This window comes from Cebus imitator, unplaced genomic scaffold (genome assembly GCF_001604975.1).
Source record: "Cebus imitator isolate Cc_AM_T3 unplaced genomic scaffold, Cebus_imitator-1.0 Scaffold273, whole genome shotgun sequence".
NCBI lineage: Eukaryota > Metazoa > Chordata > Mammalia > Primates > Cebidae > Cebus > Cebus imitator.
This window is the reverse complement of record NW_016107588.1, coordinates 2823744-2839570: the sequence shown is the minus strand read 5'-3', so window position 1 is coordinate 2839570 and position 15827 is coordinate 2823744. Positions and strand designations below refer to the sequence as shown.

General features: G+C 39.6%; 1 pseudogene; it reads right to left on the bottom strand.

Annotated features, from left to right (window-relative positions):
- Positions 1-216: 216 nt before the first annotated feature.
- Positions 217-647, bottom strand: LOC108284240 (annotated as a pseudogene).
- Positions 648-15827: the final 15180 nt, after the last annotated feature.

Genomic DNA, 15827 nt, shown 5'->3' with positions numbered 1-15827 from the left:
GGTCAGACCTTTGGGGACTTCTCAGATAGGTTTGAGGTCTCTGGCCTTGCCCTGAAATTACTGGCTTTGGAGGGAAATGCCGGAGATGGTGGGTGTCTCCTGGCTTACTTGGTCCTGCTGTGGCTAATTTTTGTTGAGTTCCTTATTTGGCTGGTTACAGTGGCCAGATAGTGTTGGCCTACTCCCCTCCTCAGGTTTACTTGAAGTGGTGGTCTTTTAGGGAGAGGTTTTTTTTCCTGGAACTCCCTGAAAGGGTTCTTTTTGCCTTCCAGGTTGTCTTGGGAACCTGGAAGGACAGCAGGGAGATCACAGAAGGGAATTGGTTTGGGGGAAGAAGATGGAAGAGGGGTGGGAACAGAAGCTTCATGATAAGTGGTGCAGGCTGGGGTGGGAGTTATGCCAGGACAGGACAGGGTAGGAGGTCAGAGCTTGAGTGGGCCGCTCACCTTCATAGGGCTTCTGGGCCTGGGTTGAGAGGGGGCCTTCCTTTTTCCGTTTTCTTTGGTGTTGGTAGGTGGCAGCTAGACAACTGGACTGGAGGCTCGTCGTTTCCTGGCCATCTTCACCACACCAGCATCTCTCAAATAGTCTATTCCAGGCCTCCTGGCCTCACTATATATACCCCTCCCAGGACAATGACAAGACATAGCCCTGAGCTTTGATTGTTCAGGGGAGGATACTGGAAAGCCTAGACACACTGGTTGAAGTAAGGAGACAGTTATTTAGCATCCATAGAGATCCTTCCAAACTGACCTGTCACCCTGTTCATTTCCCCATCTTCAATTCTTGTGGGTCATGTAGCAGAGAGAGGGTGTCTCCTTCAGGTTTTCTCCCATGACCCACCCCATTCAGTGGTATTAATACATTCTGTTCTCTGCCACACCCTTCACCATTACCTAGTATTTGTATGCTTTACCTAAAAATCCCTGCATGGTAGTGTAGCTATATTAAGTCTTTTGTGGAAATGTGAATCATTCCATTTCCTGCCTACAAATTGCTTTTATGTATCTTGAAGACCATCTGTTTCTTGGCTACCACCAGGGAACTGCCATTTCCCTCCTTTCCCAGTATCTACACAGCTCTTCTCAGTTCTCTGTTTTCCAATCTGAAATCACTGCCTTCAGGCTGTCAGATGTATTCTAGTCTTGTTTCAAATATAGAGGTCATATTAATCTCTTTACATATAGTAGTACCCACGCTTGGGTTTTAACAGTGTGGGGAGGATGAGGCAGATATTCCTGTGTTAGAAGTTGTGCTGGGGGTTTGCCTGTAAAAACTATAACCCAAGACTGATGAGTTTGTGGTAGAGGGAGAGGAATTGTTCAACATTGTACTTGAGATTCTTTCCGGTACAATGGACCTGGACTGGAAGAGGCCTCCTGATTGGAAAGGTCTTTTGCACAGACCACAAGATAATCCACGCAGGAAGTTCTATCAATCTAAAAAAATGCTTCAAAAACAAATAATTGAATTTAGCAAGTTGCAGAGTAAAAGATCAGTATACAAAAATCCATTGTGTTTGTATAAACTAACAACGAACAATTTGAAATTGAGATACATAACAGTGCAATTTAAAATAACTTTAGAAAATAAGAGTTACAAAGAGACAAACCTGGAAAATAATACCATGAATAAAAACTCAACATCATTATTCATTAGGAAAATGATACTCAAAATCACGAAGAGATAACTACACACATATTAGAATGGTTAAAATTGAAAATATTTACTCCTTCCAAATGCTAGGAAGAATGTAAAACACTGGAACTTTCATATATACCTTGTGAGAATGTTAAATCATACAACCATCTTCAAAACAGTTTGGTAGTTTCTTAAAAAGTTAATCATACTCCTACCATATGATGCAGCTATCCCACTTCTAAGCATTTACGTAAATCTCTAAAAAATTTAAAATAGTCTATCGTAACAGACAGATCAGTGGTTGCTTTGGAATGGGGATTCAGAAGTAGCAAGAGGGAGGAATTAGAAAGGGAAAAACCATTTGGGAATGATGGATGTGTTCACGATCTTTATTTTTTTTTATTTGTTTCTAGATTTTTCCCAAATTTATTACAGTTGCAGGGTTTTTCTTTGATATAAAATCTGTGATGTTGAACAGAGTTTGAGCAATTGCTTCAGGGTTTGCATCTAATACAAAATGAGTGCAACCAGATCTGTGTTACAAGTAAGTTACTACAACTCTCTTTATGTTTGGAATGTTTGTCTTCAAAATAAATCCTCTTTAGCACTTTAAGGGCTTATATTTTCTGAAGAATTTTTTTGAGAAAATTGCACTTTTAATGCTTTTATTAAGTATAAGCTCTCTTACTATCTTTATTGCGGTGATGGTTTCCCTGATGTATAAATATGAAAAAGCTTGCCAAATTGTATACTTTGGGAAGTTTATTGTATATCAACTATATCTCAATAAAACTGTTTTTAGAAATTATGTTCTTTCAAAGTTGTGAGACTCAAAATGGAGTCACTAATGTTAAAAAACCACTGACAAGTATAGCTGCAAAAGGTATGAAGGAAGGGTTCTCATGTAAGAATGCCTGATCACAAAAGAGTCTGCAAAAACCACAACTTGTGAGGGCATCTGCCCAACAACTGCTAGTTCAGCCTCAGCCTGGCATCACCCTTGTTATTGATCTTTGTAGTCAATGATAATTATTTTCCTTTTTTTTTTTTTTTCTTTTGAGAAAGGTTCTCAGTCTGTCACCCAGGTTGAAGTGCAGTGGCGCAATCTCAGCTCACTGCAACCTCTGTCACCTGGGCTCAAGCCAGCTTCACCTCAGCCCCTAAGTAGCTGGGACCACAGAAGTGCACCACCACGTCTCGCTAATATTTTGTATTTTTTATAGAGATGGGGTTTTGTCATGTTGGCCAGGCTGGTCTTAAACTCCTGAGCTCAGGCCATCTGCCCACCTCGGCCTACCAAAGTGCTGGGATTAGAGGCATGCACTGCCGCGCCTGGTCTAAGGATAATTACTTCAAAGCAATTATGTAATTCTCCTCATTTTTTCCTTTTAAAACCTTTGTCTTCCTTTACCTCTCTCAATACACATCATTACTATGGCACATGTAATCCCAATGCGGTGCTCTATTCCCAGATTTTCTTTAAAGAGCCTCTCTCTGCATATTTAGGTTGACAATTCCTTGAAGAGAAAAATAACTTTTGAAAAAATAAGGATAAAAGATTTAGGGGAGAACGTTTTATCACAGAAATTATATAGGTATACTAGAGTAAGGTGGTGATAATAAGATTGGCTTTTATCAGTTTTATTGTTTTAAAATTCTCTGTAGGGATTCAACTTCTACTTCTGGGAAGATGGAGTACACATCCTTTCTCCTATTCATCCTGCTAAGCACAACTAAATGCCCAGAATATTATACATAAAACAGGCAGTAAGAAGGGTTTGAGTGGTAGAGAAATGAGGTAGACTGGCTAGGGACCTTGGAATCCAAGGATCAACATAGTGGTGAGTTCCCTGTGTTTTCTTTATGCCTTATATATCACAGAAATGGAACTAAATAAGTCAACAAGTACAGGGAGTTGAGGGGAGAAGCCTCAACAAAAGCCTTCTCTCTATAACCAAAAAATAAAAACAGGAAAAGGGCAACCTAGCAAGACAGAAGACTTTTAAAGACTAACTGCTCTACTCTCACCAAACACCAACACATACAAAAAATCAATGGCCCCACTCACATCCACACCAGCAAAGGCTAAGAGTGGGGCCTAGATTGCCACCCTCATCAGGCTATACCAAGGGCTCCAAATACCCCTTCACCACCACTAGAGTGGTGTCAAAGGTGACTGAGTAGAGCGCTTGGGCTTTTATTCCCAGCATGTGGTAATGAAGCGTTTCCCTCCCCACAGCATGTTGTTTATACAGCTCACCTACATTTCCACCCAATGATAACAACTCTCCCCTTCCTCTCCTGGCTGGGGTGTCATCAGAAGAGGCCTCATAAAAAGTGAGGACTTTCACCACTGTCCAGCAACAATGAGGCCATCCCTACAATGTGTGGTATCAGCAGAGGACACATGGGGAACAGTAATGAGAAACACCCACCCCTCCCAGACAAGGAGGTATTAGTAGAGCCCTAGTATGGGGCCAGAATTCCCACCTAAACCCAGCAGTAATGAGGGGGTTCCACTTTGGTGTCAATGGAGGCCAAGTGAGGAACTTAATCTTCCATTCCTACATGTCAGTAATGAAGTGATGCCCTGTCTCTCTTCCTAGCGTGATGTCTGAGAAAGCCAGCTAAAACACGAGGTTTAAATAAGAACCAGAATAGTATGACTTAACAACCAAAATATCAATAGCTCAATCAAAAACCATTCACATAACAGAAACAGGAAGATCTTGAACTGAATAAAAACACACAGTCAGTACATGTTAACACGAAGACAATGGACACTGAGAATTATCTGACAAAGATTTTAAATCAACCATTATAAAAATGCTTCCACATGCAATTATAAGCACACCTGAAACAACTGGAAAAAATAGAATATCTCAGCAAAGAGGTAGCATATATAAAGAAAAATCAAGTGACATTTTTAGAACTGAAAAACAGCAGTAACTAAAATGAAAAACTTAATGGATGGGCTCAAAAGCAGAATGGAAATGATGGAGGAAAGAATCAGTGAACTTGAAGATAGAACAATAGAAATTTCCCAGTCTGAACAACAGGAAAAAAATACATCAGTATAAAAATGAGCAGAGCCTCAGAGACCTGTGGGACCATAACGAAAGGTTGAACATTCATGTCACTAGAATCCCAGAAACAGAAGAGAAAGAGAATAGGGCTGAAGAGGTACTCAAAGAAATAATGGCTTAATGCTGTCCAAGTTTAGCAACACTCATAAACCTATAAATTCAAGAAACTGAGTGAATCCAAGGAGAATAAAACCAAGTCAAGATACATCATAGTCAAACTTCTAAAAATTAAGGAAAAAAATTCTTGAAAGCAGTGAGAGAGAAGTTAGATCTTAGTTTAGAGGGAAAATATTTCAAATGACAGCGAGTTTTGTAACAGAATCCGCGAAGTCCAGAAGAAAAAAGCACAACATCTCTCAAGAGCTGAAAGAAAAGAACGGTCAATACACTTTTACATATAGCAAAAATGCCTTTCAGGAATGAAGGGAAAATCAAGATATTCCCAAATTAAGGAAAACTAATAGAGCTTGTCATCAGGAGATCTTTAGATGAATGGATAGAGGAACTTCCCTAAACAGGAAGGAAATGATAAAAGGGGTAATGGGGAATTGGATAAACAAAATGTGGATAAATACAATAGACTTTCTGTCTTCTTTGAGTTTTCTAAGTTATGTTTGACAGTTGAAGCAAAAATTATAGGATTGGCTGATGTATCTTAAATGTATGTATAAGAAATACTTAAGGCAACCACATCATAAACAGAGAAGGGTAAAGGGATATGAAAGGAGGTGAGGTTTACTACACTTCACTTGAACTGGTAAAATGTTGACAACAGTAGAGTGAGATAAGCTAGGTATATATAATACCTAAGCAACCACTAAAAAGGATATACAGTTGTAAGTTGACACTCCCATTTTAACAAGAAAATGCTTGACAAACTGAAAATTTTTTCTTATACCCGTCAAAGGACTGAGATTGCAGGGCAAACCATGGACTGAAAATGTGGAGAGACTGGTGCATGCAAAGAACAGGTAAGATCTGCTTACCTGTAGCAGAAGCTACTAGAACCATAAACTGGTAAGAACATCTAAATGGTGATTTTGATGAATTTCTGAAAGCTGAGTGTAGGGTAATATAAGCGATAAACTACCTGGAGCTGCAGTCTTAAGGCGCAAACATCGTGGGCTTTATCTCCAAAAGCCCCACCATATTCTCACAGTGAAGATCTGAGAAAAGTGGTCTTGTGGATCTGGCAGGGGGAGGCAAAGAGAAACCACTGTAAAAGAAATGCCCAAGATTTTCCTCCTACACCTCTGAGGTTGTATACCCCATTCTGGCTACAAGATAGGCTAATTGTACCTGAGACACTGAAGCCAAAGCTGAGGAAGAAAGCAAACTCCACAAGAGCTGAGTTGGGCCTTGGCACAGTAAATCTGGAGATGACCCATACCTTCAGTGAACTCGCTTACAAAAACACAAACAAAGCTCTTTGAGAATCTCAGGGTTCCTCAATACTGCTGAGGGCTCTGTCAAGAGTGAGGGCAGCTAAAAGAAAGTACATGGAGCAGAGGTGGGGCAGGCATCGATCTAAGTGTGTGTTGATCATGAGTAGATAAGATGATCAAGATGGCACCCTTCCTCCTATAAGGCCCTCTTAGTCCATCACCCTGGGGCTCATTTTGGGTGATTCCATTCTCATTCAGAGGCTCACTGTCAGCCTGAAGCATTTCCAGCCAGAAGCTCCAAATCTCATTTTGATGGTGGAGAGTCTTCATTAAGACACTTGCATGACCCAACTTCCCAGACTATTGGTAGTTCACATGCTGGAGGAAAGGCCCTCCAACCAGCATCACTGGTGGCTCCCCATCCATGGAAGAAAATCAAGGTGAACTTGAGTTTAGCTATGACCACTTAGACACAACACCAAAAGCATGACTAATGAAGAAAATGAATAAGTTAGACATTATTAAAATTAATAACTACTCACTGAGAAACACTGTTATTAAAATCCTGCCCAGATCGGTGGCAGTTCATGTGCTTATGGGGAAGCCCTCCATTCCTGGAGGTCCTCTGCCCACTGTGGAATTAGTTCAGGCTCATCCCATGATACCTGTCTTCTCCACACTTAGAGTACCTCTGATCTCAGGAAGGAGAGAGATCCTGTCCCTCGCTCCATTAAGTATTCCAAGTCCCACTAGTGGTGGTCTACAGTGAGCATTTTCTGCCAAGGAGCAGATCTGGGGGATACCTTGCAATGAGCAAAAAAGGAGAGAAGCCAAGGGCCCTAAACCTCTTTCCACCAAAGGCTCTTACCCAGATGAGGAGGCGGGTAGCACTTTACTCCCATCACATATGGACAACCTGGCACTGCCTCTAAGTTGATAGAGGCCTCCTGGGCCTGGTCAGGGTGTTAGCCCAACAAGCCTTGCCAAGAGTCTCAGGAACCATTATCACTTCTCTGAGCTCCAGGGCTCTAGGGATCAGCAGGATCTGTGGTGAGAGGCAGAATGAACAAATCATTGGTCCAGGTAGCTTTCTCCTAAGCTCTGTCTAGCTACCAGGTCTAGCTCTTTGAAAATGAAGACCCCTGAAGGTGGGAAGGTCATCTACATCAGAGACAAGGGGCAGAAGGAGCTGCCATTTCCTCTCTTCCTCCTTGACTCATATCACCTCCATCCCTTCTGGTACTGACCAATGTCCCTAGCTTCTTTCACTCCTTTCCCTTCCAGCATTATTGATGCCCTCCTTGACCCATCTGCTGGCTCTCTAGATAATAGAAACATACGAAGGCTCATTTTTACCATTACATGTATTTTATGTATATTCGAAAAGTTACAACAAACCTTTAAAAAGTAGTTCTTTAATCCTCCTGGAATTAATTTTTGTGTGTAATTCCAAGCAGGGTTCCTGTTACATTTTGTTTTCTACATGAATATTTAGTTGTTTCACTGTTAATTATTAAAAGTTATAGCTTTATTATTGCCCTATCTCTCCTGCTCTTTTTTAATATATAAATCAAGGGTCCATATGTTAAGTAGGTATGTTTCAGGAATCTCTAATTGGCTCCATTGTCCTATTTGTTACACTTTGTACCCGCACTACAAATTCTATATCACTACAGCTTTCTAGTCATTCTTACTATCTGGTAGAGGAACTCCTCTTATCTTCTATTACCTCAAGAATGTCTCGGCTATGCTTGGCCTATTGCATGCTGTGTTAGTCTGTACTCACATTGCTCTAAAGAAATATTTGAGACTGGATAATTTATAAGGAAAAGAAATTTAATTGGCTCACGGTCTCCTAGATAACCATAGCAACAGAAACAACACAATTCCCAGAGGAAACTATGGTAGGATCTGAGTTCCAAATAGTAACACAAATAACTACCAAACATTAAAGATCTAATATATGCCAGGCCCTGAGCCAAGTGCTTTACTTACATTACACACACCCCGACAGTTCTATAAGACAGACTTTATCAATCCTGCTTCACAGATGAAGAACCTGATGTTCATGGAGGTTGATAATTTCCCCATAATTACATGGCTAATAAGCAACAGGGCTGGGACTGTATCCCTGCTAGATTGGGGTGGGCCCCAATCCAATATGACTGGTGTCCTTATGAGAAGAGGACATTAGGACACACACACAGAGGAAAGACTATGTGAAGACACAGGAGAATAGCCATCTACAAGTCAAGGAGAGAGGCCTCAGGAGAACTCAACCCTGCTCACACTTTGAGCTTGAACTTGGAGCCTCCAGGACTCAGAAAATACATTTCTGATGCTTAAGCACCCCCGCAGTCTGTGGTACCTTATTATGGTAGCTAAAGCAAAGTAATACACGGTCTGAATTCATCTGAGTATATGTCATTCCTTCTTGTCCCAACCTGAAGCAGACCTTGGTCTTGCTATTAACTTCTCAAGAATCTATGTCTCTCAGGCAACCAAAAGATAGACCCTGTGGTCAAGCTACAAAAAAATAGGCCTAAAGAATTGTTATGGACTGAAATGTGCACCCCCCAAAAAAATTTATATGTTGAAGCTCTAAATCCCAATGCAATGGTCTGGAGATGGGGACTTTGGGAGATAATTAGGATCAGATGAGGTCCTGAAAGCATAGGCCCTCATGATAGGATTAGGGTCTATATTAGTTCATTCTTGTATTGCTATAAAGAAATACCTGAGAGTGGGTAATTTATTAAAAAAATAGATTTAATTGGCTTACAGTTTGCAGGATATACAGGAAGCATGGCAGCATCTGCTTCTGGAGAGGCCTTAGGGAGCTTTTACTTATGGCAAAAGGCAATACTAGTAGGCAAGAGAGACAGGGAACATTGCCACACACTATTAAATGACCATATCTTGTGAAAAATCACTCACTATCATGTGCACAGTACCAAAGTGATGGTACTAAACCATTAAGGAGAAATCTGCCCCCATGATGCAATCACCTCCCACCAGGCCCCAGCTCCAATGTCGCAGATTACAATTCAGCATGAGATTTGGTGGAGACACTGATCCAGACCATATCAGTGTTTTTATAGGAAGAAATGCCAAAGAGCTTGCACTTTTCTTCTCTTTCTGTCTCTGTCGTGTGAGGACTCACAGAGAAGGTGGGCATCTGTAAGCCAGAAAGAGAGCCCTCACCAGACTCCCACCATACTGGCATTCTGATATCTGGTTTCCCAGTCTCCAGAACTGGGAGAAAATAAATTTCTATTGTGTAATACCCCCAGGCTATAGCATTTTGTTACAGCAGCATGAAATAACTAAGGCAAGAAGGAAGATGACTATGAGAACCAACACAATTTAAGAATTGTCTGTGGTTCCTTGAGACCCAAATCTGTCCAGGTGCCAGCATTTCTATGCATTCCCAGCACTTTCCTGAATTATACCACACTTCTCCATGGTCTTGCCCCATGTGCCTGCCTGTCCAATTCTGGAATCTAGCCTGCTGCTAAGGTCATCACAGTTGCATCCTTTAAAGGCTGTGCCTTACTTCCAGTGGAACAGCCAAGAGTCACCTGCCCTTCTCCTAATATAGAGCATTTCTACTTTCTGCAGAAGTTCCTTGATTGTCCTTGTTCCTCGAACTGGGGCCCCTCTAATAGCAGAAATCCATTTGACTTTGAATAGTGACCTTTAGATATCTGATCATCCTATTGGTTGTCTTCAACACATTATATATATATATTATTGTACTTTAGGTTCTGGGGTACATGTGCAGATCATGCAGGATTGTTTCATAGGTACATACATGGCAAGGTGGTTTGCTGCCTCCATTCCCCCGTCACCTATATCTAGCATTTCTCCCCGAGTTATCTCTCCCCAACCTCCCTACCCCCCACTGTCCCTCCCCTAGTCCCCCCCAACAGACCCTAGTGTGTGATGCTCCACTCCCTGTGTCCATGTGTTCTCATTGTTCAACACATTCTTAAAATGTCTTCCAGATGAGCTGCTGAGTAGGTCTGATTTTGACTTATAACGTATCAGTTCCTGGGATACAACCCTGAAGTCAGAAAGTGTTTGAAACCATCCTATATTTACAGTAGGATTTCAATAAAGTGTCTCATTTGAAACTGGCCACAGAGTGCATACATAGATGGTCAAGAGCCAAAGCCTCTTGTATTAGTCAGCTCAGGCTGCCATAACAAAGTACCATAGAGTGGGTATCTTAAAAAATAGACGGGTGTTTCTCACATTTCTGGAGGATGAGAAGTTCGAGGTCAAGGTACTAGCAGATTTGATGTTTAGTGAGGGTCTCTTCCTGGCTTGTAGATAGCTACCTTCTCTGTGTGTCCTCATATGGCAGAAATAGAGACTACAAGCAAGCTCTCTCATGTCTCTTATAAGAGCGGTAATCCCATCATGAAGGTCCCACCTTAATGACCTCATCTAACTCGAATTACTTCCAAAGGCCCCATCTACAAATATATCACATTGGGTCTTAGGGTTTTCCTATCTTGATTTTGGTGGGGGCAGGGACACAGTTCAGTTAATAACATCTCCTTCATAAGTGATAGATGAAGAAAGACTGTGGAAATCACTGTGGAGCAAATATCTACTGAAGCTGAATTCCTAAAACCCTGAAGTCCTCCTAGGAGATGAAAAACAGTTCCTTGGTAGGCATGCTGATTAAAAATGAAAAATAAATCAAAAAATGAAAAAATGAAAAAAACCTCTCTTGCCACTACTTTTGGTCCAGGTATCTGTCCCAAAGGAAAGGCATAGTTTTCAATGTGTCTAATGGTATCTGAACAGATGTTCAGGTAACAGGAGGATACCAGAGACTCACAGGTTAGGGGTTTGCCCATAAATTTAAAGGAATGAGAAATTCTCAGCTTACTAAGAATATGTCCTCAGCCTATTGCAAAGGATAGTGCAGAAAAGTGCTAGTAAGTGAAGAAATCCCTGCTGAGATATACACAATCCTTAGAAAACTACATGTGAGCCTGTATTTGAAAGCATCTGTCATACACTCTGCACTTAAAAAAACGTTGGAGAACTTAAAGAAAATCTGGTTTCCTCAGAAACTCCTCCCAGCAATGAAAAGGCTGTTGTCATATCAAATCATAATAGTTCATTTTTGTTGAGTACCTATTATGTAACAGTTTATGGGAGAGACTATAGTGCTCATTTACATCTCATCTACTTCCTGGACACATGGGAACAGTACAGTCCACTTGCAGTTAGGAAAGGTCATGTGACAACCCCTTACCACTGAAACATGAGCAGAAGCACTGTTTGTCACATCCAGACATTTGAGAGCCAGTGTGCCATTTCCATGCTTTCTCCCTCCATCTCATAGTAAACATGGCAGCCTCATGTTGAGATGGTGGAATCACAAGGTGAAAGCTGCCTGGATCCCTGGGTCATGTGAGAGTGGAAAGGCCCTGTCAAACCATGTCAGGAATTATGTGCACATAAAATAAACTTGTGCTTTCTCAAGTCACTCAAACTCCAGGGTTTGCCCATCGCAAAAGCCAGCAGTTATTTTGACTATTACATAGCTACTATTTTTGCTGTTAGACTTCTTTAGATATTTTAATTAAAAAGATAATAATGCCTATATTCTTGTTGCCGAAAAATTCTAAAATACAGAATTAACAATTCTTCTCTGTATAATGTTCCTCCACAATTCAGCCCACACCTCAAAGGTCACCACAATCAGCAATCTACTGTGTAGTATTCTATTTGATTTTATATATTTTTTGTTTTAGCTTGTTTTTGAATGCATTTATTTCACAAATCTGTTCATTAAGAACTATAAAAATGTTTGTATCACCTTTTGTGTTTGTATAAATTAAATCAACAATAATTTCAGTCATAATTAGTAGTCACAATAATTTTTCCCCTTTCTAGAGGGTGCATATCCAGGGGGCCTTCAAAAAGCTCAAGGAAAATTGAATTAAAAGATAAAAATTAAAAATAGGAATGATATTTCTGAACATAAAATATATCAAGTTCAAAACATTTTTGTTAGTGATGATATCAGCTATTTAGTCCATTCCTAAAGAACTGAGAGACCTGGGAATATCAATGTAGTCCTTTTACAGTATTAACCAAAGAAATATGAGTGTCCTTTAAAAACCTCTCAAGATTTGGACTGTGAACTTTTGTGTTATTGCTGAAATGAGTAAAGACTTTGGGGGACTGTTGGGAAGGCAGGATTCGTTTTGAAATGTGAAGGCATGAGATTTGAGAGGGGCCACAGGTAGAATAATATGGCTTAGCTCTGTGTCCTCACTTAAATCTCATCTTGTAGCTCCCAATATTCCCACATGTTGTGGGAGGGACCCAGTGGGAGATAACTGAATCATGGGGTTGGGTCTTTCCCATACTGGTCTTGTGATAGTGAATAAGTCCCAAGAGATCTGATGGTTTTAAAAACAAGAGTTTCCCTACACAAGCTCTCCCTCTCTTTGCCTGCTGCCATCTATGTAAGATGTGATTTGCTCCTCCTTGCCTTCCACCATGATTGTGAGGCTTAACCAGCCACGTGGAACTGTAAGTCCATTAAGCCTCTTTCTTTTGTAACTTGCCCCATCTTGGGTATATCTTTATTGGCAGTGTGAAAACGAACTAATACAGAGGGGTTACCATACTTCATTTCAAGGTTTATAAATTAACAATAATCACTATAGTGTGCAATTGTCATAATTATAGAAATACACCAATGAAAGAGAATAAAGTCCAGGAATAGATCCATATGTACACACATATATAGAAAAGCCAAATATTGATAAAGATAATTATCTCATGTGATTATGAGGTCTGGATATATCTCAAATCTGTAAGGCAGGCCAGCTGGCTAGAAACTCAGACAGCATTGTTATGTTAGTCTTGTGGTAGAATTCCTTTTCCAGGAAACCCTGGTCTTTCATCTTAATACCTTCAACTAATTGGATGAGGCCCATCCACATCATGGAGGTTAAACTGCTTTACTTAAAGTCAGTTGATTGTAAATGTTGATCACATCTATAAAATACCTACATAGCAACATCTAGACAGCTGTTTGAACACACAGCTGAGCACTATAGCCTAGACAAGTTGACAAATAATACTAACCATTGCACATATCTTGTACCGTGCAAAAATGTTACTCAAAATGAACCACAGACTTAAATGTCAAAATAACATTTTTTCTAGGAGAAAACAAAAGAAAAATTGTGTTACCTGGAATTATGCCTTAGTCAGGTCAATCTGCCATAAAAATATGTCATGGACTGAGTAGCTGAAACAACAGAAATTATTTTTTTTCACACTTTTGAAGCCTGGAAGCCCCAGATAAAGGAGCGGTGGGGTTGGTTTCTGGTGACGACCTTATATCCCTGGCTTGTAGGTGGACCTTTCTCATTATGTCTACTCCTGGCCTTTTCTCTGTGCATGTGCATGTGCATGGAAAGAGAGAGAGAGAGAGAGAGAGAGAGAAGAAAGAAGAGAGAAGGAAGGAAATAAAGAAAAAGAAAGAAAGAAAGAGAGAAAGAACACTAAAACAAGACCAATTGTCAGTAAAGATGTGGAGCAACAGAAACTTTCATTCATTGCTGGTGGAAATGGAAAATGGTACAGCCATTTTGGAAGGAAGCTTGGCATTTTCTTAAAGAACTGAACATAGACTTACCATAAAATTCAGCAGTCATACTCGATCAATTCACCCAGTTGATCTGAAAAGCTTGTCTACATTAAAATTTGTATATGAATGTATGCAATAGCCTATTTCATCATCACCAAAAATAGAAGCATCCAAAAAAAAAAAAAAAAAAAAACATGATGGTACACCAGATAATGATACTACTACTCACCAACGAAAAGGGATAAGTTACAAGCCACACAAAGTTATAGATGACCCTCAAGTTCATTTTGCTAAGTGAAAGAAGCCAGTCAAAAAAGGCTAGATAGTATAATATTCTACTTATATGACATTGTGGAAAAGACAAAATTATAGAGATGAAAAACCTGTCAGTGGTAGCTAAAGGGGTTATCCAACAAGCACAAAGGATTTATTAGGGTGGTGAAACTAGTATGGATAATACTGTAATGGTGGATGCATGTTTGCTTTGGTCTGAATAGTTGTGTTCCCACAAAATTAATATGTTGAAATACCAGAATGATGGTATTAGATGGAAAGTGGGGTATTTGGAGGATGATTAGATCATGAGAGCAGAGTCCTCATGAATGGGATTAGTGTTATTATAAAATAGACCCACAGAAGTCCCTTGCCCTTTCTTCCATGTGAGGACATAGGGAAACAACAGATGTCTAAGAACTAGGAAGCAAGTCTCCTTCAGACATGAAATCTGCCAGCACCTTGATCTTGGACTTCCCAACCTCCAGAATGTGAGAAATAAAGTTGTGTTGTTTACAAGCCACCCAGTCTACATTATTTTTGTTATGGAAGCCCAAACACACTAAGAAAATGGCACTAGGCATTTGTAAAAACCCATAGATCTTTACAGAACAAAGAGTAAAGCTTAATGTATGTAAATTTTAAAAGTAACTTAAGAGGGTGGAGAATCACAGGACAGAATGTTACACCCACACATACACACAAACCTAGCTGTATTATAGATGCATGAAACCACCACAGTGAAGAAAGTGGGGGGAAAATTTACCATATTTGGTTAATCCATCAAAGAAATATATTTTCTATAAAGTATAAGCCTGCCAGATGAATGTGTAAAATAGTTGAACATTTCATAATCATTTATTTAATATTTTAGATATGAAAACTATTGGGTTTTTGTTTAATAAAAGTCCTTATCTTTTAGAAATGCATATTGAATTATTGAGAGATGAAATGGTATTGTGCCTTAGATTTGTTCCACGTTATTCCAGCAGCTGATATGCAGGTGGGTGAGTGTCTAACTGGAACCAGATTTGCAGTGTATTTAAAGTTGTTGAAGCTGGATATCAGGCACACTGGGTTCATTATATTAGTCTCTCTATTATTCTGTCTGTGTGAAGGCTTTCCCTAATAAAACTTTTTTTATCATAAATATGCCACTAAAAGTGAAATCCTAAATGAAAGCAATCACTTTGTAGAAATAAAATAAATAAGTAACCAAACTGATCCAAAAGGAAAAAGAAAAGTTTAACTAAGCTAAACAAACTGAAGCTGTACACTACTCAAAGCACAAACCACCCTCTAACATTCCAGGTAAGGCAGTTTTGGAGGCCAATTCTACCAAATGATCAGGGAAAACTAACCACCATCTTATCTCAACTCTTCCAGAACATACAAAATATTGACAATTGTTCAATTCATTCTCCCAGACTATCCCTCCTGGATTCAAAAACCAGATGAGGACTACATCCCACCCTGATGGAAAAAAACACATCAAGTAAGCTCCCTTACATAACAGTAAGTATCCTACATGAATTAGTAGCATATTAAATGAATAAATAGGCTCTGCCCAAGGAAATAAAATATGATTTAACATTAGATAAAATACTGTTTCATTGTAATTCCTTACACACAAAATAGTGGAGAAAAAAATTTTGATCCTGTCAATGGGTACAGAAAAAGCTTTTTAAAGAAATTTAATATGAGTTCATGGTAAAACATATTTAGTTAACCTTTATTGAAAAATAACTTCCATTTCTAAACTCAACAGCAAGCATAGTTAAATGTGAAACGTTCGAAAAATTATTAAAG